The sequence below is a fragment of the Polypterus senegalus genome, chromosome 1 (assembly GCF_016835505.1).
Source record: "Polypterus senegalus isolate Bchr_013 chromosome 1, ASM1683550v1, whole genome shotgun sequence".
NCBI classification, from domain to species: domain Eukaryota; kingdom Metazoa; phylum Chordata; class Cladistia; order Polypteriformes; family Polypteridae; genus Polypterus; species Polypterus senegalus.
Genome location: NC_053154.1, coordinates 25,734,625 through 25,761,012, shown reverse-complemented (window position 1 = coordinate 25,761,012; position 26,388 = coordinate 25,734,625).

The window sequence follows — 26,388 nt, the reverse complement described above, 5'->3', positions numbered from 1 at the left end:
CACGTGCCTCAGTGTGAATCTGTGCCGGGTCGGGCGCTTTATATAGCGCCTTATTCACAGTTTCTAAATTCAGAAGATGGAATGTAGATTAGTGTCAAAGAAAAGACAAAGAGCTACAAAAAGGTTTGGGGTTGCCTCCTGTATACTTGAACCCGGCTGCAAAACTTTAAATTGGTTGTACAGTTGTGTGCAGTTCTGTCTAAAACAGAACTGACTAGGTGAGGTTAAGATGGCGGTTTTAAAGTAAGACAGAGGAAGTTAGGTAATCGTGACTGAGACCGGAAGAAGCATCTTCAAGAAAGGAAGTGATGTCATTGGGATCATGTTCAGAAGTCATTGAGGCCAGGCGGAATATCCCATAATTGGTCTGCAGTGGAAAGAGAGAAAGGATTAGTGCACCTCGCCACCCCCTGATCTGGTGAGGTGCACTAATCCTATGGAATTACACAATTCTATGAAATTGCCCTCATTCGAGCCCTTTAGCTGTCTCCCATGCACACGTGTGTGACATTAGCTACTAACGAGAATGATCAAAATTAAGAGAACATTTCATTACTCACCCGGTCAGACTTATGAAACATTTAATAGCCTAACAATCACTTTAATTGACTGGTGAGTGTAAAGGTTATGAGTCAAAGTCCCCTAATGAGTTAATACAAGCTGCCCTGGGATAGCCTCCTTGACGTTAACCCTGAGCATCTCTCAGGTTTGGAGTCCTATGTAAGAATGGTTAAGCCCGAGTGTCTCCCAGGTTAAGGTGTATTATTTGTATGTACAGTGTTAAGCCCAAACAGCACTCAGGACAGTATTCTGCTGCCATCTAGTGGATAAAACATCATGCTGCATAAAAAAATAAATCAGGAATATTTCTATGTGTTTTACCACTCATAAATATTCATGAGTGGGGTGGAGCTTTCAACCAGAAGACAATGGTATGCAAACAAAAAAACTGTAAAGTCAGTTTTAGAACAAACAGAAACTGATCCATTAATTGAATCAAGTGATAATGATGACCACGGTGCCACCACCACCACCTGATCAAAGCACTGTGATGCCCGTACATTGATGGAGTGAAGGCCAGAAGTCCACATGACCGTCATCATCAAGTTCTTTCACATTGATGTTTGGTAGAATACCTAGAGGTGGCTGGGTGGTCTCGTGGCCTGGAACCCCTGCAGAGTTTTTTTATTTTTGTTTTTTCTGTCCTCCCTGGCCATCAGACCTTACTTTTACTCTATGTTAATTAGTGTTCCCTAATTCTATTTTCTTATTTATTTCATCTTTTTTCTCTTTCTTCATCATGTAAAGCACTTTGAGCTACATCATTTCTATGAAAATGTGCTATAGAAGTAAATGTTGTTGTTGTTGTTGATCATCAGACAATACAATACAGTCAGTCAGTCATTACCCAACCCAAGGGGTCAATACAGACGTGACACTAATGCATATGGCACTGTATGACTGAACTGCCATTTTCTACTTGTTAAAAACAGTCACTTGAAGCTTTAAAATGGTAAAATGAATGCAATCAAGTGGAAGGATGGGAAAGGCGTTGGCCCATGAAGCATTGCTCACAATGTAGCAGCTGTCAATGTTCATGTTGGGGGAATGTGGAAGTCACTAAACCTTCCGTTGTGGAAGCATACAAATAATGCAAAGGTTTCACGGATCATACAAATCAGGCACTGTCATTATACCCAGTTATACACAAGCAACAGAAATAATAATAGATAAGAGCGCAGAGAAACATGCTGCTACTGTCTCATTGTGACGTTAGTGATGCTTCAAAACGCATAAAGGAGCATCAGTACAGCAGTGAACATTAGATATTGAACCATCCTAATGTATTTACAGTATGTTGAAGTGTTGGTATTTACATAATAACACATAATAACTGCTGTAAAAATATCAGGGTCTTTGACTTGTGATTTCCTTATGGTCAACATAATGCTGAGGAGATTAAACAAAAGAAAGCGAAAAAAAAAATGCCATAAAACAAATTAGGGTCCAGCTGAACCAGATAAGCTGCGGCTAGCAGAAAACTGACTCAGACTGGCACCAATGCCTGGATTAATAATTTCCTAAATCTGTCATCAATATCACCTGACTCTTCAGATGTGTAAAGAAAGTGCATTCGTTGAGCGTCAGTCGGCACAGTTATACATAAATGGTGCTCTATTGTCCAAAATCACGTGTTGAAGTGAAGCTTGTAAACATAAAGGAACCGTGTTTGCTTTTCAGAGATTATCACTGAGGCAGCCCTAACAGTCAATTTGGTGTCTCTGAGTGCATGGGAAGGAACATCTGTGCAATTGAGAAAGAGGTTTAAAACGACTCAACACGATCTCGCCGTTTGTTTGTTTGTTTGTTTGTGTGTTTTTTTTCCCCACCTTCCTCAGTGTCCTGGGTGTTCACCATAGCCTGGTGAAGGATGCATGTTATCACCTCGATTATATAGAGTTTAGTAAAAATGTCATTCTTCAAACCGCTATATCCTAACACAGGGTCATGGGGGTCTGCTGGAGCTAATCCCAGCCAGCACAGGGCACACAGCAGGAACAAAGCCCAGGCAGGGCACCAGCCCACTGCAGGGCACACACACGCACTAAGCACACACTAGGGACCATTTAGGATCACCAATGAACTTCACCTGCATGTCTTTGGACTGTGGGAGGAAACCAAACCACCCGGAGGAAACCCACACAGACATGGGGAGGACATGCAAACTCCACGCAGGGAGGACCCGGGAAGTGAACCCAGGTCTCTTTACTGCGAGGCAGCAGTGCTACCCAGGCTAATACAGTGGAGCACTTTAAAACACTGCTGAAAAAATATTACTTTAACATGGCCTTTTTATAACTTCAATTGAACTTAATTTATCTTAATCCTGATACTCTGTATGTTCAATTCTTCATAATAACTATTCATGGTGGCTCTAAAATCCGTACTGACCCCTACTCTCTCTTTACTGTTTCTTTTTCTGGTTTCTTTGTGGTGGTGGCCTGCGCCTCCACCTACTCAAAGCTTCATGATGCTCCAACAATGATGGATGGATTAAAAGGCAGAAGTCTACGTGACCATCATCATCAAGTCCTTCCGTGAGAACCCTAAATCCAAAGAGGACTGTTTCATTTATGTTAGGTAGAATGCCCAGAGGGGACTGGGTGGTCTCATGGTCTGGAATCCCTACAGATTTTATTTTTTTTCTCCAGCCGTCTGGAGTTTTTTTTCTGTCCCCCCTGGCCATTTGACCTTACTCTTATTCGATGTTAATTAATGTTGACTTATTTTATTTTCTTATTGTGTCTTTTATTTTTCTATTCTTTATTATGTAAAGCACTTTGAGCTACTGTGTGTATGAAAATGTGCTATATAAATAAATGTTGTTGTTTTTGTTGTACCACTGCGCCACTGTGCCACCCTCATTTTTCATAAAATTAAAAAAATACCTAGCTTGTTTTTACAGTTTAATAATGGAGGTGAATGGGGTTGGGGTCAAAATGTGTAAACAAAACCCTTAAAACTGAACACATATGTCCACGTTAAAGCATCAAAGGTTTCTCTTCTGGCACCACAGGGCAGGGCCGTCTTAACAGCATCATAGGCCTCTCTGGGCAAAGTAGTGCACTGGGTCCCCTGTTTCAATAACTAAACAGAAACCTACATTGGCATCAGGAACATTGTGGGCCCCTATGCTTCTGGGGACTCCAGCTAGTGCCAGTTGTGCCCATACGTCAAGAAGACCCTGCCACAGGGTGGACCACAGAGATTAGATGAGGACCTGGAAGTGGACGTGGAAGGCATACCCAGTAACATCTATTGCAATGGGGGAGATAAGTATAAGATCTTGCATGGAGCTCCAGACTGAGGGTGATTGATGATCAAAATATATTTCTTCCATTTCCGAATAATCGCACCAGCACTTGTCACCTTCCCACAAAGCTTCTTGCTGATGGCCCATTCCAGCCTTGTGCAGGTCTATAATCTTTTCCTTGACATCCTTTGACAGCTCTTTGGCGTTACCCATGGTGGTGGAGAGGCTGGAATGGAAGTAATGATTCTGTGGACAGGTGTGCTTTATAAACATAACGAGATCAGGAGTATCTGGAGTTGATTGATTAATTGATTGTAACTCACTTCTTCAGTTTAGTTAACCCTGACTAGAGCTGCTGATTAACTGCTCTACTGTTGTTAGTCATTGGCACTAAAACATAAGTAATTTGATAGTTATAATCTGTTACTAACCCTCACCTGTTCTGTTTCACTTCTCAGTACTCAAATGTTGGCACTTAGTGCCTCTGCCCAGCTGCCAAGTAGTTCTGCCTGCCTAAGGTAAAGTCATCCCTGATGGAGGATCACAGGAATCGTGGGAGAGAGGTACTTTCAGCGGATTGGGTGGCCTAGCACTGACTCAGCTGTAACCCTGAAATGAATGAATCTCTTTATTAGATTCTTATGTTATGTAGCACATTTCATATGCTGAATGTGCCAAAGTGATTTACACAAATTACTATACAGGCTACCTTAAAAAATACTTGTAATATTATAATAATAATAATAATAACAACAACAAAAATAATAATATCTTAGCACTATTATTCGAAAAGCAAATATTTAAAAAATCATGTACACTGAGTAACATAAATATTGATGAGCAAAACGGGGAAGTTTCAAGTTGTGCATAGTTTTTCAAAAAACTGTTTCCCTGCTGATTAGAACGTTAGAATATTAGAACACTCTAGACGAGAACAGGCCATTCAGCCCAGCAAAGCTCGCCAGTCCTATCCACTTAATTCTTCTAAAAAACATCAAGTCGAGTTTTGAAAGTTCCTAACGTCTTACTGTCTACCACACTACTTGGTCACTTATTCCAAGTGTCTATCGTTCTTTCTGTAAAGACAAACCTCCTAATCTTTGTGTGAAATTTACCCTTAGCAAGTTTCCAACTGTGTCCCCGTGTTCTTGATGAATTCATTTTAAAATAACAGTCTCGATCCACTGGACTAATTCCCTTCATAATTTTAAACACTTCAATCATGTCACCTCTTAATCTTCTTTAGCTTAAACTGTAAAGGCTCAGCTCTTTTAATCTTTCCTCATAACTCATCCCCTGTAGACCTGGAATCAGCCTAGTCGCTCTTCTCTGGACCTTTTCTAGTGCTGCTATGTCCTTTTTTATAGCCTGTAGACCCAAACTGCACACAGTACTCAAGGTGAGGCCTCACCAGTGTGTTAAAAAGCTTGAGCAGAACCTCCTGTGACTTGTACTCCACACATCAAGGCGCTATATAACCTGACATTCTGTTAGACTTCTTAATGGCTTCTGAATACTGTTGGGAAGTTGATAGCTTAGAGTCCACTATGACTCCTAAATCCTTCTCATAAGGTGTACTTTCGATTTTCCGACCGTCCATTGTGTATTCAAACCTAACATTTTTACTTCCTATGTGTAATACTTTACATTTACTGATATTAAATTTCATTTGCCACAAGTCTGCCCAAGCCTGTTTGCTATCCAAGTCCTTCTGTAATGATATAACAGATTCCAAATTATCTGCTAACCCACCTATCTTGGTATCATCTGCAAACTTAACCAGCATGTTACTTATATTCCTATCTAAATCATTTATATGTATTAAAAATAGCAGCGGCCCTAGCACTGACACCTGCTGGTCACCACTCTTAACATCGGCCAGTTCTGATGAGGTTCCTCGCACCATCACCCTCTGCTTCTTGTGTCTGAGCCAATTCTGCACCCATCTACAAACATCACCCTGAACTCCCACTTCTTTTAGCTTAATGCCCAACCTCTCACGTGGATCCCTTTTACAGTGATTTTACAGTAGTGAAAAGCAAAAGACGCTAAACCAAAGGTTTTGGGATTGGGGGGGCACGTGGGCGGTTAAAGGTTTTTTAAAGGTTGCTTCCTAAAGACACACTTCCTGTGTTTACAGTGCTTAAAGTGGGCAGTGGCTGGCACCTCTTCCAGTTTGAACATACAGCACTGGCACCTTAGTGCACCCGTACTGAATCTTCACAAGACTCCCCTGCTCGCTTTTCGATCGACTCTACAGTGTATTACACCGTGTATCAAGAAGTTTCACATGCCAGCACTTTTACTAAGTGTACCAGATATGTACTGGCACCATTTAGAGAACAGGGACCAATGATCGAATGTCTCTATGTCACCATAAAACTTGAATGTTGCCAGACATGGTTTTAAGGGTTCGGGTACCAGTCCGGCAATCCACTTTTAATTCTGTTAAGAAAATGTAAGAGGCAGCATGAATAATGACCACAGCTACTTTTTTTCATTGCTTAACTGTATTCTGGATGGCAGAACTTTCTGGTCAGCAGATCAAATATATACAGTAGTAATTGTCCTGGGTGGGGGGTTTGCTTGAGCCACCCATGCAGGGGCATTGTCAGGGACCCTCCAGTAATTGCCCTTCAGTGCTGCAGATGAAAAGGAAGAAGTAGTTAGCGAAAGCACCCCCTCTCATCCTGGGCCAGAATTGCTTACCTAAACAGATCCCTGATGGTGTCCCCTAAACGCATGTGTGTAACAGCAGGTGATCGCTTGCACGTCAGTAAATCCAATTCGATTTCTGCCTACTCATTCACATCAACACGGAGGAATGGTGCATCTTTTCAAAAATGTAATATGGTGGCTTTTGTCCACATGAAGACACCCCAAAATGCACCATGTTGCACTTTACAGTGATTTCTCCACAGAAGAACTCCATAAACGGAAAGTTGTTTGTCTCCCGCTGCCATTATCATAGCAACTGGTCTTTCTGGTTTCTTGATGTCCACAGAGGAAGGTTCACACGCCGCAGGTGTACTGGAGCTTCGAGTTTCATTTCGGTCTCTGATGCATCTTTAGGATTGCAGTTGGCAAGACTGCCATCAGAATTGGCCATGTAGGTGTCCTCTTTCCTGTACAAATGTAAAGCACATCTGGTGACTCAATAAAATGATGTTTTCATTTTTTCTGCTAGAGATTTTTAAAATACTAAACAACAGGAAGCCGTCTGGAAACACTTCCAGTCAAGAAATAAACACTTTTCTTTTTGTATCCATTGCACAAATTTTGCCGGAAGGGAAATGCCATTTATTCTTTGAATTTTTTTGCTTGCTAATTCAGCTTTACACAAAACATCTTGCTCAGCCCTAAACGTAACCAAAGTCGTTAAAACCATTAGCTTCTTATCCTGTAAGTTAGCTGTGATAAGATGGCTCGAACTCAAACTAATCAACCTACAAGTCAGCATTAATGTTTACAGTGCAGCATCTATTGGAATCCATCCATCCATTATCCAAACCGCTATATCCTAACTACAGGGTCACAGGGGTCTGCTGGACCCAATCCTAGCCAACACAGGGCGCAAGGCAGGAAACAAACCCCGGGCAGGGCGCCAGTCCACTGCAGATCTATTGGAATGTATTTTGTAATGCATGTACTGTAGTAATAAAATGGATTGCATTGGTCATTCCAACAGATGGTGCATCAAAAATATTTGTAGTAATAAAATGCATACTCTACTATAGCAAAGGCCAGTATGCCTCTATGGCAGCAGACTGCAAGGTATAGAGAGTAGTGTAGAGTAACTGTCAAATAGCGTAACAGCTATGTGTAGGCCATTATTCAGGCCAGCAGGGTAGATAGGTGGACTGTTATGCCGGCCTTTTGGGTGTAACCCACCAGGGGACGTACTAGCCACCCTATCCGACACAGACAGGCAAAAGCACAAGTGCAGGTGCAACACAAGTTTATTCTTCTGCATGGAAGCAGCTTCCTCCTGCTTCCCACCTTTACAGCACAATTCTCCAGTAGACAAAGCAAACGTAATCTTCTCTCTTTGCAGGTTTCACGCCACCACTCCTCCTCCATCCAGCAAGCTTTGTCCTCTTCCACCAACTCTGGCTTCTAGAGTATTGGCTCCTGACTCCCTTTATCAGGTACCCAGAAATGCTCCAGGTGCTCGTTGGCAAATTTCCGACAGCACTTCTGGATGTGGTGGAAGCGTTGCAACCCAGGGCTCTGACAACATCCAAGTGTTCTCTGATGGTGGCCATGGGCCCCAGCAGAATGGAGCTTCCAAGCTCCAAACCCATAGCCATACAGCAAGCCAAATGGCTGCCCTCTAGTGTTCTGGGGAAGATAATCCCCTGAACACAGTCTCTCCCCCGTCCTTGTGTTAAAGGCCATCTGTCACTATATATACAGTGGTGTGAAAAACTATTTGCCCCCTTCCTGATTTCTTATTCTTTTGCATGTTTGTCACACAAAATGTTTCTGATCATCAAACACATTTAACCATTAGTCCAATATAACACAAGTAAACACAAAATGCAGTTTTTAAATGATGGTTTTTATTATTTATAATATTAAAATAATATTATTTATATATATTGTGACAGGCGCTTGATGTCCTTACCCAGCCGGGATGCCCCTGCACACTATATTCATGGGGAGCAGCCTTGGACATTGCAATACCTCCCCCTGAATGCTAGATGGCCGCCTCCCTGGAGTGGAACAGTGCCTCAGGTTCCTGCAGGGCATCCTGGGAATTAGAGTTGGGTGCAGCCCTGTTGGGTCCTGCAGGTACCGCCAGGGGCCACTGTATTTAGGACTCCTGAGCCCGTATGGGCAACCAATTTCTCACACCCGGAAGTGCAGCTGGAAATCAGGGATCAAGCACTTGGAGCACTTCCGGGTGAATTACAAAGGGAGCCAGCGACCACCACTCAGGGGCCAGAGTCGGGTGGAAGAGGACACAGTTGCTAGGAAGGAGAGCTGGTGCCAAAGAAGAGCAATTATTTGTGTTTATTGTGTGCTTGGGACTGTGTTGTGTCTGCGGGTACAGGGAAGGTATAGCACACAGACGAAGAAAATAAAAGTTTATTTATTTTTACACGTGCCTCCCGTGTCTAATCTGGTTCAAGTTGGGTGCTATATAGCGCTAATCTTACTATATATATATATATATATATATATATATATATATATATATGTATATATATTCATAGGTCTGGTCACAATCTGATATGTGAATGATTACCTAGCAGGTAACGCTTGTGGTTTTTCGGCCATCTGCCATGACCTCTCAGTTGCGATATACAATATCTGCTAAATAATACAAAGAGTACACGACACGTGTTTTGCCCTAATTGGGGCTCATCAAGAGTACACATTTTGCTTCCCCTTGCGAGGTTCAACCTCAGATACGGTAGTGAAAATAGGTATTTGATTGCCTGCTGGATTTGTACGTTTGCTCACTTACAAAGAAATAAACAGACTCTAATTTTTATGGTAGTTTAATTTTAATTGAGAGAGACAGAATATCAACCAAAAATCCAGAAAAAATACATTACATAAAAGTTATAAAATGATTTGCATGTCATTGAGAGAAATAAGTATTTGAATTCCTACAACCAGGCCAGAATTCTGGCTGTGTGACCACGTAGCACAGAGATTACAATACAATACACAATACAACTTATTTTTTTATAGCTCAAAATCACACAAGAAGTGCCGCAATGGGCTTTAACAGGCCCTGCCTCTTGACAGCCCCCCAGCCTTGACTCTCTAAGAAGACAAGGAACAACTCCCAAAAAAACCTTGTAGGGAAAAATGGAGGAGACCTTAGGAAAGGCAGTTCAAAGAGAGACCCCTTTCCAGGTAGGGTGGGCGTGCAGTGGGTGTCAAAAAGAAGGGGGTCAATACAATACAATACAATACACAGAACAGAACACAAGTAATCCTCAATACAGTATAATAGTAAAATAAAAATATTACAAGTTCAGAGCAGAATTTAACAGTAGATGATATCACATACTGTAATAGGATTTCGATTTGTTCAGAATCCTGGAGACCTCAGCCATCAAACTGCCTTCTCCTATTGGCCATTCCACAGCTGAGTCAGTGCTGGGCCAGTCAATCTGATGAAAGATCCCCTCTACCCCACAATTCCTGCGATCCTCTATCAGGGATGACTTTACCACAGGCAGGCAAAACAACGTGGCAGGTGGGCCGTGGCACCAACTGCCACATTTGAGTACTGAGAAGTGAAACAGAACAGGTGAGTGTTAGTAACAGATTATAACTATCAAATTACTTATGTTTTAGTGTCAATGACCAACAACAGAGATGCAGTCTGTACAGTTAATCAGCAGCTCTAGTCAGGGTGTGCTAAACTGAAGAAGTGAGTTACAATCAATTAATCAATCAATTCCTGATACTCCTGATCTCGTTATGTTTATAAAGCACACCTGTCCACAGAATCAATTTCTTCCATTCCAACCTCTCCACCACTATGTGTAACGCCAAAGAGCTGTCCAAGAATGTCAGGGAAAAGATTAAAGACCTGCACAAGGCTAGAATGGGCCATCAGCAAGAAGCTTTGTGGGAAGGTGACAAGTGTTGGTGTGATTATTTAGAAATGGGGGAAATATAAAATGACCATCAATCACCCTCGGTCTGGAGCTCCATACAAGATCTTATACTTATCTCCCCCTACTGTAATAGATCTTACCGGGAATGCCTTCCATGTCCACTTCCAGGTCCTCATCTAATCTCTCTGGTCCACCTTGTGGCAGGGTGGTCTTAATGTATGGGCACAATGGGCAGTAGCCGGGGTTCCCAGAAGCATAGGGGCCCACAATGTCCCTGATGGAAATGTATGTTTCTGTTTAGTTATTAAAACACGGGGCCCAGCGCACTACTTTGCCCAGGGGGGCCTATGATGCTGTTAAGACGGCCCTGCCCTGTGGTGCCAGAAGAGAAACCTTTGATGCTTTAACATGGACATATGTGTTCAGTTTTAAGGGCTTTGTTTACACATTTTGACCCTAGCCCCATTCTCCTCCATTTTTAAAATGTAAAAACATAAAAAATGAGTGGGCTGGCCCGGGATTTGTTCCTGCCTTGCACCCTGTGCTGGCTAGGATTGGCTCCAGGAGACTCCCATGACCCTGTGTTAGGATAAAGCGGGTTGGAAGATGACTGACTGACATGACTGAAAATGAGTTTAGAATAAAATTTTAAGGTAAATTATTATATATGGTGATTGTGAAGAAACAACTTTGATGTGAAGAATACCGAATGTTCACCTTTGACTCATTCTGTGGCCCTTAGCAAGTCACTTGCCTAAAAACAGAGAAGCGCACACAGTTCTGCAGTCCCTTAGCAGCCATTGTAATGTCCCATGATGTAGTGCTTCGCTACTGAGATCTGCTATATAAAGGTTAGTTTTTCATGCTTGAACCCCAGACTAAAAAAGCAGGTTCCAAAAATGAATGAATGGCTGCTTTTGCAGCTCACGTTTCACCTGCATTCATCTAAGGGGCGCGGGACATGCACACTCGGCTTTTCGGGGCTTTCAACAAGCTGCCTTTCTCCTGCACGCCACAGACCCGTGTTTAACATTCCAGACCTGAAGTGAAGCGCTGCGCTGATTCAGGTCCTCTGTTTGGGTGAAAGGTCAAGCCCATGTATTAGTTAACATGTCTCAGGATTCAGTAAAGTATTTCAGGGGTCTTCACGGGTCAAGCGACCGCTCAGAACCTTTAACTTTAAAGAATAACGAAAAGAATTATCCCAACATGGTAACCCCGTTTTGCATTTTTTTTTTTTTTAAAGTGGTTCTTAAAAAGAAGTCACCGATTGTGGAGATTTGCGGAGTGGCTGTTGAGGTCTCTTTCATTCCGCTTCACAACTTCTAATCAATGAATAGAAACAGCTGTTGCAAATTTTCCCGAGAAATAGAATTACGCACAATTGCATTTTTTTCCTCCTCAAATATGTTTAGATAATTATTATAATTTGCATGTCAAAAGATGTTTCTGGTTTGGCAAGGGCACAGAGGAATACTTTTTGGCACGTGCGTCACACATCAGTGTCGGATTCTACAGAGTTAGAGATACTGAGCTTGTAAGAGTCGGCCTGCTCAGCGCTCACAGCTCCCAAGTCCCGGGTTCAAGTCCTGACGTTAACGCTACTCTATTCCATTTGCACATTTTCCTTTTGCTTGCGTGGCTCAGTCTCCAGCTGCTTCTGTTTTTGTCCAAGCGATGTGTGGTTTAAGTCCACGTGTGATTCTGTATTAGCCCTGGCTCTCCTTCCACTGTTAATTCCTGCATTATGTTGAGTGCGTCAGGTTCGGCACTCCTCTCCAACAGCTCGGAATTGAATGAAGAACTCTGGTCTGCAAAACCCTTGCAGATTAGGTGCTTTGTTATTCTTTTAATGGATTGTAGGTTGCTGAATCCAAATCTGCAAACAGAATTGCTCCATCACCTCCAGTTTTTGATAAATGATGGTTTAAAATGAAAAAAAAACAAACTGTATCTTTAAATACTATATCAGGGGTGGTGAACTGCAGGCCTCGAGTGCCGCAGTGGCTGCAGGTTTTCATTCTTACCATCTTCTTAGTTAGTGACCAGTTTCTGCTGCTGATTACTTCTTTTACTTAACTTGACTCCGGCCCCATAGTTGTTTCTTTTTCTTGAATTTGCAGCCAAACAATAATGAGATACAAAACAAGCCACCACATGACCAGCTCCCCTGTGCCCATCACACAATATCTGAAATTAAAGAGAGGTGATGGTCTTGGTAAGGTTGATCTCTCAGGTCACCAAAACATTTTGACATTGGTGCTCTTGACAGAAAGAACAGAAAAAACAACAGTTTTGGAAATGTCTGCTGTGGCAGATTGAGAGCAGCAACAAGCCATGGAAATAAATAACGGGTTTAATTAACAGCAAGAATTGGCTTCTTGTTAAGAAAGTGATTGGAGTGAAATTGGTTGGAGTTTGAAGCTCCAGTTTAGCTGGTCATCTCTTAGCTTGTTTCACATCTCATTTCTGCTTGGCTGTCATTTAATGAAGAAAGGAATCAATTTAGAGGGCTGAACTCTTCTAACGGGGCTATTAAAGTGATGGGGAAAAAGTTAATTAGCTGTGAAAACAGGTCACTGATTAGGAAAAGGGTTAGAATGAAAACCTGTAGCCACTGCGGCACTCCAGACCTGGAGTTCACCACCCCGGTCCTCTGTGGAGAGAGGAGAACCTTTCAGAAGGACAACCATCTCTGCAGCAATCCACCAATCAGGCCTGTGTGGTAGAGTGGCCAGACGGAAGCCACTCCTTAGTAAAAGGCACATGGGAGCCCACCTGGAGTTTGCCAAAAGGCACCTGAAGGACTCTCAGACCATGAGAAACAAAATTCTCTGGTCTGATGAGACAAAGATTGAACTCTTTGGTGTGAATGCCAGGCGTCACATTTGGAGGAAACCAGGCACCGCTCAACACCAGGCCAATACCATCCCTACAGTGAAGCGTGGTGGTGGCAGCATCATGCTGTGAGGATGTTTTTCAGCGGCAGGAACTGGGAGACTAGTCAGGATAAAGGGAAAGATGACTGCAGCAATGTACAGAGACATCCTGGATAAAAACCTGCTCCAGAGCGCTCTTGACCTCAGAATGGGGCGACGGTTCATCATTCAGCAGGACAACGACCCTAAGTACACAGCCAAGATATCAAAGGAGTGGCTTCAGGACAACTCTGTGAATGTCCTTGAGTGGCCCAGTCAGAGCCCAGACTTGAATCTGATTGAACATCTCTGGAGAGATCTTAAAATGGCTGTGCAGCGACGCTTCCATTCCAACCTGATGGAGCTTGAGAGGTGCTGCAAAGAGGAATGTCTGCTGTGGCAGAATGAGAGCAGCAACAAGCCATGGAATTAAATAACAGGTTTAATTAACAGCAAGAACTGGCTTCTCATTAAGAAAGTGATTGGAGTGAAATTGGTTGGAGTTTGAAGCCCCAGTTTAGCTGGTCATCTGTTAGCTCGTTTCACATCTCATTTATGCTTGACTGTCATTTAATGAAAAAAGGAATCAATTCAGAGGGCTGAACTCTTCTAACAGGGCTATTAAAGTGATGGGGAAAAAGTTAATTAGCAGTGAAAACAGGTCACTGATTAGGAAAAGGGTTAGAATGAAAACCCTGTAGCCACTGCGGCACGCCAGACCTGGAGTTCACCACCCCGTCCTATATTAAGACTTGAAAAAAAATTTTATTATATATATTTATTTTTTTAACCCACTTTGTCCTGAACAGGGTCATGGGGTGTGCTGGAGCCAATCCAAGTCAGCATAAGGCGCAAGGCAGGAACAAACCCCGGACAGTGCACCAGTCCATTGTGGGGTAAATATACACACAGGGTCAATTTAGCATCGCCAGTCCACCTAACCTGCATGTCTTTAGACTTTAGACTGTGGGAGAAAACTGGAGCACCCGGAGGAAACCCACACAGACATGGGGAGAACATGAAAACTTCACATAGGGAGGACCTTGGACATGAACCCTGGGGTCCTTACTGTGAGGCAGCAGCACCACCATGCCACCCTTAATTACACAAATAACTGTTTTAAAAATATTTAAAAATTAAAAGCAGCCACTTGGTTGTTTTTTCCTATTATAATTAACAGTGGAATGACCATTGGATGATTGCTAATATAGTCTTAGTTCACTTTCCTCTATAGCGCCTCCCAATTTCAATGATGTCCTGGTGGAACCTCTCCTCATGTTCATCAAAAACCACTTCTATTACATGTTCTCAGGGGGAAAAAGCCCAAATCGGAGTGTCGAAAATGGATTTTTATAGACATGCTGCACCCAAGAGCTACATAGGAAGAGAAGAAAAGATCCGAGTTTTGCTGAATCTGAAATCTCATGAAAATGGTTTGTGGTAGAGAAATTTCAATTTCAGATTGAACATCCTAAATCTATAACATACACAGATTTTTTTTTTTTAATGTGGAAAGATTTTGGTGGATGCCAGTGTAATCAATGGATGTTTTGTGGTATGTTTGGTCTTCTTTATGCAAATAATAACTTTCCATATATTTCTGTTGGGTGACATAATGGCCTGAGTATTTTAGGCTTTGTCTTCTGCTAATAATCAAACCAGAAAATAAAATTGAATTTCCCAGTCAGATATACAAGCAAGTAACCTATAAAACTCTGCTACATATTTTTTTGTGTGTTAATAATATTTGATACAATTATATTGCATCCCCTTAGGATACTATACAATTTCATAACTGGAAGAGTCTAGCATGTCACCATGGACAGGCCACATCATATCCTCTATTATATTGTGAACATAGGCACTCCACAGGCTAGTGTTCTCAACAGCACCCTGCTATAATGTTTAGCTAAGATTGCTTGGCTATGTGCAGCTCCAACTTCATCATTAAAGTTGCCAAGACGACTGTCAATGTGGGACTGATCTTTGGTGTCCATTTTAGGACTTAATCATTTTGCACTTCTCCAGTCATCAAACATCAGTGATACTCAAGATCATGTATCAGTAGTCACTCATCACTTGTCACACATCACTGCTCATTTGAACCTCATCATGCTTTAGTCATCACTACACAGCAGTGGCTCATCATGCATCACAACTAACATGAAGCTCGTCACGTGTCACTACTCAACAGTGGCTCATCATGCATCACTACTAGGTTGAAGCTCATCACGTATCACTTGTCACTACACAGCAGTGGCTCATCATGCATCACGACTAATATGAAGCTCATCACGTTTCACTTGTCACTACTTATTAGTCGCTCATCAAGCAACACTACGGACTTGCTCCTAATCACACAACATGCCTTACTCTTCATCCATCATCCTTTACTATTCCCTTATCGTGTCACATATCACTTATCACTACTCAGTTATCACTCATCAATTATGACTCATCAGTACTCATTTATTGCTCATCATGCGTCACTCGTCACTTTTCATTTCGTTTTTTCTGATGGACCCAATCAGTGATATGAATGAAGGAATGTAGATTAATGGCATATAAACACAGGCCATTGGTTTATTGAAATATCAACCAAATACTTTCTCATTGCTGCCATCCAGCTATGCATCACTAAATGACAGACCGTGGTGTGGACCTGAACGAGTGACAACACTATCTGGACCATGACACATTTCTGAGGAATGGCTGATAATATTCATGCAGGACATTTTTTATTTTTCTTCTTGAGGTGGGCATGTGTCTATACTTGTCACTCAATGGAGAACGAATCAATGTGATTGTTACAGTACATGGGTAAAACATACAGATGAGGCAGAAATAAATAACAGAAACGAGAAGGAGCATGGCTTGTTCCCAAAAAAGGGAAAGTAGATGCAGAAAACCAAACTTTCAAAGATGAATGAACAAATTAATACGTGCTCATTCTTCCTGCGGGTAGTACAAAGTAAGCTAGAGGGCTTAAATAAGAGTAATACCATGCCAGACCAGGAGGCAGCAAGCTGCACTAACTCTCTTTCTGTCCTCTGCTGACTATCCTCAGGAAATCCCACTAGGTGCCAGCGCCAATGATGATGTCACTTTCAGTACCGGCACCACTGATGAAGTTACTTTCGGTACAGGCGCCACAGACGACATCACTTCTGTTTCCGGTTGAGATAACGTCACTTTAGGTCAAAGACTTTAAAGCCGCCATTTTACCTGTCATATCAGTTCTGTTTTGGACATTGTGCCATGCACAACTTATGGAAAAAATGCAGCCAGGGATATTATATGGGTGGCTGCTCCAAACCTTTAATGTTTCCTGTGTCTTATTGTGACACCAGTTTATCTCATATGTTCCAAAACTTTGGAACAAAAATTGAGAAAGCACATGTATATAAGTATTCACAGCTTTTGCCATGAAGCTCAAAATTGAGCTCAGGTGCATCCCGTTTCCCCTGATCATCCTTGAGATGTTTCTGCAGCTTAATTGGAGCCTACCTGTGGTAAATTCAGTTGATTGGACATGATTTGGAAAGGCACACACCTGTATATATAAGGTCCTACAGTTGACAGTTCATGTCAGAGCACAAACCAAGCATGAAGTCAAAGGAATTGTCTGTAGACCTCCAAGACAGGATTGTCTCGAGGCACTCCGGGGAAGGTTACAGAAACAGTTCTGCTGCTTTGAAGGTCCCAATGAGCACAGTGGCCTCCATCATCCATCAGTGGAAGAAGTTCGAAACCACCAGGACTCTTCCTAGAGCTGGCCGGCCATCTAAACTGAGCGATCGGGGAGAAGGGCCTTAGTCAGGGAGGTGACCAAGAACCCGATGGTCACTCTGTCAGAGCTCCAGAGGTCCTCTGTGGAGAGAGGAGAACCTTTCAGAAGGACAGCCATCTCCTCAGCAATCCACCAATCAGGCCTGTATGGTAGAGTGGCCAGATGGAAGCCACTCCTTAGTAAAAGGCACATGGCAGCCCGCCTGGAGTTTGCCAAAAGGCACCTGAAGGACTCTCAGACCATGAGAAACAAAATTCTCTGGTCTGATGAGACAAAGATTAAACTCTTTGGTGTGAATCCCAGGCGTCACATATGGAGGAAACCAGGCACTGCTCATCACCAGACCAATACCATCCCTACAGTGAAGTATGGTGGTGGCAGCATCATGCTGTGGGGATGTTTTTCAGTGGCAGGAACTGGCAGACTAGTCAGGATAAAGGGAAAGATGACTGCAGCAATGTACAGAGACATCCTGGATGAAAACCTGCTCCAGAGTGCTCTTGACCTCAGACTGGGGCGACGGTTCATCTTTCAGCAGGACAACAACCCTAAGTACACAGCCAAGATATCAAAGGAGTGGCTTCAGGACAACTCTGTGAATGTCCTTGAGTGGCCCAGCCAGAGCCCAGACTTGAATCCGATTGAACATCTCTGGAGAGATCTTAAAATGGCTGTGCACCGACTCTTCCATTCCAACCTGATGGAGCTTGAGAGGTGCTGCAAAGAGGAATGGGCGAAACTGGCCAAGGATAGGTGTGCCAAGCTTGTGGCATCATATTCAAAAAGACTTGAGGCTGTAATTGCTGCAAAAGGTGCATCGACAAAGTATTGAACAAAGGCTGTGAATACTTATGTACATGTGATTTCTCAGCTTTTTTATTTTTAATAAATTTGCAAAATCCTCAAGTAAACTTTTTTCATGTTGTCATTATGGGGTGTTGTGTGTAGAATTCTGAGGAAAAAAATTAATTTAATCCATTTTGGAATAAGGCTGTAACATAACAAAATGTGGAAAAAGTGATGCGCTGTGAATACTTTCCAGATGCACTGTATAAGATGCCATTAAGGATATGCTGAGAAAGAGGAGGATAGATTTGAAACCGGTGGTCTCAATCACCACAGATGTGCCCCTGCCATGCTAGGAAAGGAGAGAGGAGCTGTGGCATGGCTGCAAGAGGACCACCCAAACCTTATTGCTTACCACACTATCCTGTGACATCACTTCCGGGGTCACTCCACCTGGACCTGCCTATTACTCATAGGAACCATCAGAACTGGAAGACATGCCATCTTGAACAGACTCCATGAACAAAGTCTAGACTAAATTGTGCCTAACACTCATTTTTTGGCATCATTTCTCAATATATGGAGTTTGCCTTCGAGGTACCCCAGACCCTTTATAATTGTCTGCTTTGTTATTACAATTTGTAGTCTGAGTTGTATAGAATGAAGAGAAAAGGAGACAGGACTGTTCCTTGTGGTGCTCCATGTGCTGCTTACATCTATATTAGCAATACCGTCTTTGAGTCTCACAAACTGCGGTCAGCCTGACACCATTACCCAGGACACCACAGGCTCATCCACCTGTATATCTCTGAGTTTACCCCTTATCAAGGATGTCTGGATGGCGTTGAAGGTGCTGGACAAATCAAAATACACAATCCTCAAAGTGCAGCCAGCTTTGTCCAGGTGAGAATAAGCCTTGTGGAGCAGGTCGATAATTACATCCTCCATCCAGTCTTTGTCCAAAAAGCAAACTGCATTGAGCCCAGGTGGTATACCACAAGAGGACTCATGTAGTCCAGGACAAGCCTCTCAAAGGCCTTCAGGATATGAGACAAAAGTGCCAATGGTCTGCAGTCATTAAGTGAAGAGGTGCCTGTCTTCTGTGGAACACGAACAATGCAGGAGGTTTTCCATCGCAGTGGCACATTCTGCAGCCTTAGGAACAGACTGAAGAGGTAACATGGGAAACCACAAAGTTGCTGAGGACAGGCCTTAAAAATATGAGGGATGATTCCATTTGTTCCTGTGGCTTTTCCTGTGTGTAGTTTCCTCAGTTGTCTCCTTACTTGTTCTTTAGTTATGGATAATGCATAATGAAGGTCAGAGGTGGACTTGTCACTAGCCATGCCAGTTGATGTGGTAGGAATTATTCATGTAGTAGGAATGGCATGGGGGGAGAGGTCATAGGAAGAAAGTGGCAGTAGGAGGGATAATCTATTAGAAAATTGGTTCATGGTCTTAGCTTTGTCTACATCCTCTTCTAGAACCTGAGTTGAGCTGTAGATCATGTTGCTCAATGTATTTTACACTAAATAGCATTTGGGATCTCCTCCTTGGGGTTTTGGGTGTGTTCATACACTTATATAAAATCAAAGAGGAGGGGTAGGGTTTGCCTTTGTGTTTCTAACACATTCATAACAATGCATACATTTGAAGTCTGAGGGGATCATTCGTCAGATAAACACAATGAAAAAAAAATGCAGACCAAGATTATGGGCTTGGCACAATAGATCGGGGGCTTAAGTTTCTGAGGACCCCCCACTCTCCCAGGCAACTGACACGTGATATTGTGTAATGTTGATGAGAGAAGTGAAAATTGACAGTATCCTAAAATGGGGACCATACTGATCACCAAGAATAATTAAAACCGACTCAGAGAGGTGAAATTTGCCTTCTCATACTGTAATGTTAGGGTCACTATCTCTCAATATCAGCAAAGCCAAGGAGCTGAATATGAAGTTCAAGAAGTAGATGGCAGACCACAACTCCCATCTAGATCTGAACTTATCATGATTTACAAACCAGAACGTACGTTAAGATCTCAAGATGCAGATTTGTTTATAATCCCAAGGATTAACAAAATAACAGTAGGAGGTCGAGCTTTTAGTTACAGGACCCCTAAACTGTGGAAAAGTCTGCCTGTTACTATAAGAGATATCCCTTCAACCTCAGCATTCAAATCCCAGATGAAGACTCGTTACTTCAGTTTAGTATACCCTGATTAGAGCTGCAGATTAATTGTACATACTACATCTCTGTTGTTTGTCATTAGTACTAAAACATAAGTAATATGATCGTTATAATTTGTTACTAACCATCACCTATTATGTTTCTCTTTTTGATACTCATATGTGGCACTTGGCTCCACTGCCCACCTGACAAGTTGTTTTGCCTGCCTAAAGTAAAGTCATCCCTGATGGAGGATCGCAGGGATTGTGGGGTAGAGGGGTCCTTTCATTGGATTGGCTGCCCAGCACTGTCTCAGCTGTGGAGTGGCCAATAGGGAGAGGCAGCTTGCTGGCCGAGGTCTCCAGGACTCTGAACAAATCCAAATTGCATTATGTGATATCATATCATATTCTATTGCACTATTATATTGAATTGAGGATTACTTGTGTTCTGTTCTGTGTGTTGTATTGTATTTACCCCCTTTTTTTGGACACCCACCCTACCTTTCTCAAGGTTTCTTCCATTTTTTTCCCTTGCAAAGGTTTTTATTCCCTAGAGCTTTTCCTTGTCTTCTTAGAGAGTCAAGGCAGGGTGGCTGTCAAAAGCCAATTGCAGCAATTCTTGTGTGATTTTGGGCTGTATCTGAGAGGTTGCTGTTGAGAGGGCCAGCTACTTTAAATTTCTTGGACATCCATCACTGATGAACTGAAGTAAGCCTGGCATACACTATCTTGTATGTTGTCAAGAAAGGGCAATAAGGCCTTTACTTCCTCAGACATCTAAAGTAAGGTCCACACATCTCCGTCTGTGCATACCAAGTTTTATAGGTGAAAGTGGAGGCTAAACTCAATGGCCATGTTACCTCCTGGTAAGGCACCTACTCAGCCCAGGGCCAAAAATCAGCTACACAGGGTAGGAATGTTGGCTCAAAATATTACTGGCACACACCTACTTTTAGATCAGAACATGCCATATATAACACACACAGCCTTAAAAGGCAGTCCGTATATTCAAAACTTCAGCCACCCTGCACAGTTGATAGTTCTACAGCATACGTGTCTGCGTTTATGGAAGTATAAGCTTTCAAGGAATTAACATTAATTAAGTATCAATGCCAATCTACTAAAATATGTGAGTTACAAGTTATATATATATATGATTTATAATGTTTAATTAAGGACCAAGCCATCAGGAATGCAGGGAATTGCAAAGTCAAGTATCATATTATCCTTTAATTTCTACTGTCAGATAAAATGCACCTTAGAAGGTTCAACATGTTCTAGGACTAGTCACAGACAACAGGGCTACAGAATTCTGTCATGACTAAAGAACATTGCTTGAAGATGACCCAATGGCTGACCAGCCTTTGGCATTCACAAAGTTGGAACTGTCATGACATGAAGTCTTAAACAATGGTAAAATGCATGTGAGGTGTCAAAAAACAGGCCAAGAAGATGTTCAAAACCTTGACTAACTTGCGCAGAAGTGGCTCATCTTATAGGCTCCAAAATTGGAGAGCTAGTAAAACAACAAGAAATGTCCACAATTCTAAGAAAAGGCCCACAAGAGGAAGGATAACCATCAACTCATCACCCCCCAAACAGCATGAAAGAAAGAGCAGCAAAGGATTGTTGCACATGTACACTTGTAACAACTACAGGTCTCATCAAGCAGTAATTCCACCATGAGTCAAATATTGGCAATGTTAACTAAGCCTCTCCTCTTCTTTAACGATGCGCAAAGATTACTGACATCACTTCTGGATTCCGGTCTCCTAAACCCACCTCTTCCATGACTGCTGCCTTATAACCATCTCCACCACCATGTTTCCTTAGTCGTTAAAGGACTCACATTTGGAGGACGCCTCAACAATTTTGCAGACTTTTTTTTTGTTTTTTTGCAAGGCTTCTATAAAGACCCAAACCAGACTAAGACCTTCTCTAGCCTGTTCAGAAATTAGCCATACCCCACACTCTACTAGCAGATATTGGCCTATGCAGTCCCCAAAAATAGGGAACAAACTTTTAAAAGTTAAAGCTATTTAAAATGTACCATTTTGTAAATAAGTCCTTGAATTATAAAAATTTCTGTTGGCTTTTTTTTTTAATAAAAGCTGGGGGTTTATGGTCATCCCTCCTCTTTCTGGTGTTTTTGTCATATTTGTAGTTGTTGTCCCAGCTCCCAATTTTCTTTCTAGTAATTGGGGCCTGGTTGAGTTCAGGTGAGCATCTGCTGGGCAGACCAGTTAAGACCTGGGTTACTTAGAAAGCTTTAATTTTTTTTTTGGAGGCCTCACAACCATTTTTTCTTTATGCTAACTCCATTCCATAGCAACATCCAGTGTTTCAAGGAGAATAATGAGCTATTGATTTGGGACGGGGAGACATTTAAAAAGAATATAACTGGAATCATACTTAAATATATCACTATGACCCAACAATGGTAATTCTCCAAAACCAAAAAAATTCCAGGACCAAGCCAGTCATGATCTGTTATGATGTTGGGAGTGTAGTCCATATTGATTTCAATAAAACACAAATCGTCCCCATAACCTTTCCAAAGGACACAATGCTTTGACATTTCAGGACAGACCATCATGGAGAAGTGGCAAGAAAAACTATGGACCGTGCTCATTCTTCTTCATGAGAACTTCCTTCACTCACACAGAATGTAAGCAGAGTAGGCACGTGCTCCACGCAATCCTAGCACTGGAAAAGCAGATTTTGAGGAACAGACATAGAAAATGGACGACAAGATCTACTAGACACACATCTTCTTGTAGAAAGACTCTATTAAACATTAGCTTTTAAAAACTATTTTAAAAAGTCTCCTTTTTTCAAAGAATAAAGTTTTAATCTTAACCTTTACCCAGGGTCCTTCTTCTCTTACTTTTTCATGATAGAAGCTATTGCACTGTGGGCTGCTTCCACTCTGTTATGACACTTCCAATAACTTTTTATCCTGAGAGGCTCACGCTCACTTTAGTTGAATGCCCATGGGCACACCAATATCACATTACACACTTTCAGCTTTTTCATTGCAAACATACAGTTCTGACTTAACTGTATACGTTCAGGGCACATGCCTTCCCAGAGGGCACTACTGCGTGCCCAGACTAGAAACACATTGCACAAGCTTAAACATGCTTCTTCAAACCACACCACAAAGATTAGCAGATCAGTTACCGGAGCCGTTGGGCCAAGCGTGTGCCAAGGGAGCAGATGTGCCCTGATTATATAGACGTCAAGTAGGACAAGTGGCCTTATTTTAGAGCGTCATCTGCTTATTTGGCAGGGTCACTTACCAAATACTTCATCTGAGTTTGTGTGATGGAATTAGTCCATTCTGACTCTCAGGTCTTTCTTATAAATTTCAAACCTCTGGTTGTGTATTCCAGTCTGACATTTTCACTTCATACATGTGATACTTAACATTTACATTAAATTGCCACAAACTGTCCCAAGGCAGGATGCTGTCCAAGTTCCTCTGTAATGATTTAGCTGATTCAGCATTATCTGCACTTCCACCAAGCTTGGTATCTTCTGCCAACTTGACCAGCGTGTTGATTAGATTCTTATAAAGATTGTTTATCAACACTGCCTAATTCAAAAAAGTTCCTTAGACCATCAAAGGTTCTTTAGTCAATTGTGCATTCATCTACATCTTGAATTCCCATCTTAAAGGATATGTTTAGCTATTTTCCAGTCAATTAAATAAAAGATGAAATATTTTGCGGATGAAGAAACAAACGTTTTGATTTTAGAAAGAAAGCTGTTTCTGATGCTTGTTTGTGACAATAAAAGGAATCTGGAAATAATCATTTTATTGCATGTTCTTGGCACTATGCTTTTTGAGGTAAAGATACATTTTCTATTCACTTCTGTCAGTTCTCACTTAAATAGGGAAGTCAATCAAAATAAAACCAACCACGAGTCATGTGAACAGTCAGTCAGGTGAAAGGTAGAAGACAAGCACCGAGATAGCGCACACAGCTGGTTTTCTTTTAAAATGGATGAATCTCATATTGGTGTTTATTTATTCAAACATGTATAAGTGACATGTGAGAAGCAAGTGGAGCACCCTGGAGTTAACCAACACAGACATGGAGAGAGCATGGAAACTCCATGCAGGGAGGACTTGGGATGGCAACCCTGGCCTCCTTACTGCGACATAACAGCACTAGCACTGGGCCACCTGAAATTAACCTCACTGTGATTAAATGATGTATAACAATAAAATGTTGCCATTTCCAATAATTTTACAGACAGAATACCAGGATTTTATTTGTAAGCTTCCAGTCTTTTGTAATTTCCCAGTGTATGGTGTCCATGCTATTCCACACCACATTATCACATCTCATTAAGTTTATTGTAGCTGAGAACAGAGCAGGGGGCGCGATGTTAATGTTCTAACAGCAGCCCCCCTTTGTTTCTGCCTCCTTCCATCTGTCTATGACAAATGAAGCCATGTATGATGTTAGTCTCAAACGAAACACATGCCACACAAATATTAAAAGGAGTCACTCCCATAATTTGAAAGGTTGGTGGTTTACATGTGAGGGATATCAAGACAGTCACCACACCAAATTACCATGGCCACCCTGCATCTTCAGCACTGTAATTATTTTTGGTGTGTCTCCTCCTGAGTTTCAGCAGAGAACTCAGCAAAGTCACACAAGGGGCTCAGAATTTCCAACTAATGTCCTGACATTTTATTTTGCACTAGCAGACCTGACGCGCTTTGCTGCACGTTTAACCGGCTAGTTTCGGCAGCGGATCGTGGTTTTTCCAATTTAGACATCCTGTCTTTTTCAGATTCTTTTAACCGCCTGGTTTCGGCAGCCAATCGTCCTTTTCCCAATCTAGAAATCCTGTCTTCTTTAGATTCGTTTAACCGCCTGATTTTGGCAGCGAATCGTTTTTTTTTTTCTAACGTAGATGTCGTTTCTTGTTGAGATTTGTTTAATCGCCTGGTTTTGGCAGCCAAGCGCTTTTTTTCCAACCTTGAAGACCTCTATTGAGATCCGCTTAATGGCCTCGTTGATTGCATGTCTTCCAAGGTAGTTTCTTGCATGGAGTATTCTCCCCTTTTATGAGTGACTGTGTAAGTACCGCGTGTACCAAACAGTAAATTAGTAAAGGAGAAAGGACTAAACACTAAGGAAAAAGTGCGACAACACCGTGTCAGCAGTGGAGCTCAGCTCGGAGCGAATTGAAGGAATGAAATGACGTGAATGGGAAGGGAGTTGATCACGTGACTCCCCCACCCGCCTTAACTCTCCATCCCTCCACAAACACACAAACACAGTCTCTCGGATCCCAACTCTCCTTTATATATATAGATTTTGAAAGTGTTTGCATTGTGTGCTCAGTAATGAATGGTGAAGTGCATGGACTGTTGTTTTTGGTAATAAAACACTTTACTGTGATTGCAAAATTGTTATTCTTGATTCAGAATAATACTAACTGTTGCTCTAATGTATATTACTGTGCTCAAATTAGGTCACAGTCATACTGGAAGAAAAGGGTGGCATAGTAGTTAAGTGAAGTGATGTGTTTAAATCCCACTGCTAACACCATTTAACAAGTCACTTCACCTGCCTGTGCCCAAACTGCAAATAGAAAAGAAATGTAACCAATCATATTTTAGATGTTGTAAATCACCTTGGATATCAGTCAAATAATAACTGAACAATATGAAGTCTTGAAAGAGATTACAACAACATTAAAGAGCTTTCACAAAATATCACAGCCTTTCAAACCAAATTCTCAATTCTGACTCTTTTTGCCTCAGTTCTATCTCATGCCTCCTTTTTGTCTAAAGCTATTTCTCCTAAGAAATATTAGGAGAAACATCTCTGAAAAAGTTCTTAAATGAAACATAACCATGGCTGTCTTAACGTAAGGGCATTGGCTGGGGTCCCCAGAAGCATCGGGGCCCATGATGTTTCAAATGCCTGCCGTACATACTCACGGATAAGTTCTCCCATGGATAAGTCAGAACTTAATTTTATATATAATTTCCGGTATTTTATAATGTTTTTCATATAAGTCAAATGCGAAAAACTCACGTTACTAAGAGATTATGGTATGCGAACGCCCACCTGAGAGCGTAACCACGGAGCACACAGCCTTTTTTTATGTATTGTGCCTACGTGACCACACGGTAATACCTGAACTGTTCTGAAGTGATGTTTGCACTGTGTTTTTTGTATCTCACACCCTTATACACCTTTATCATAAGAGCTTCCCTTATCTACGATGGAGCGTTCAATTAAAAGACAATATGAAGCTGGTTTCAAATTAAACATCATTGAAGTAGCGAAAG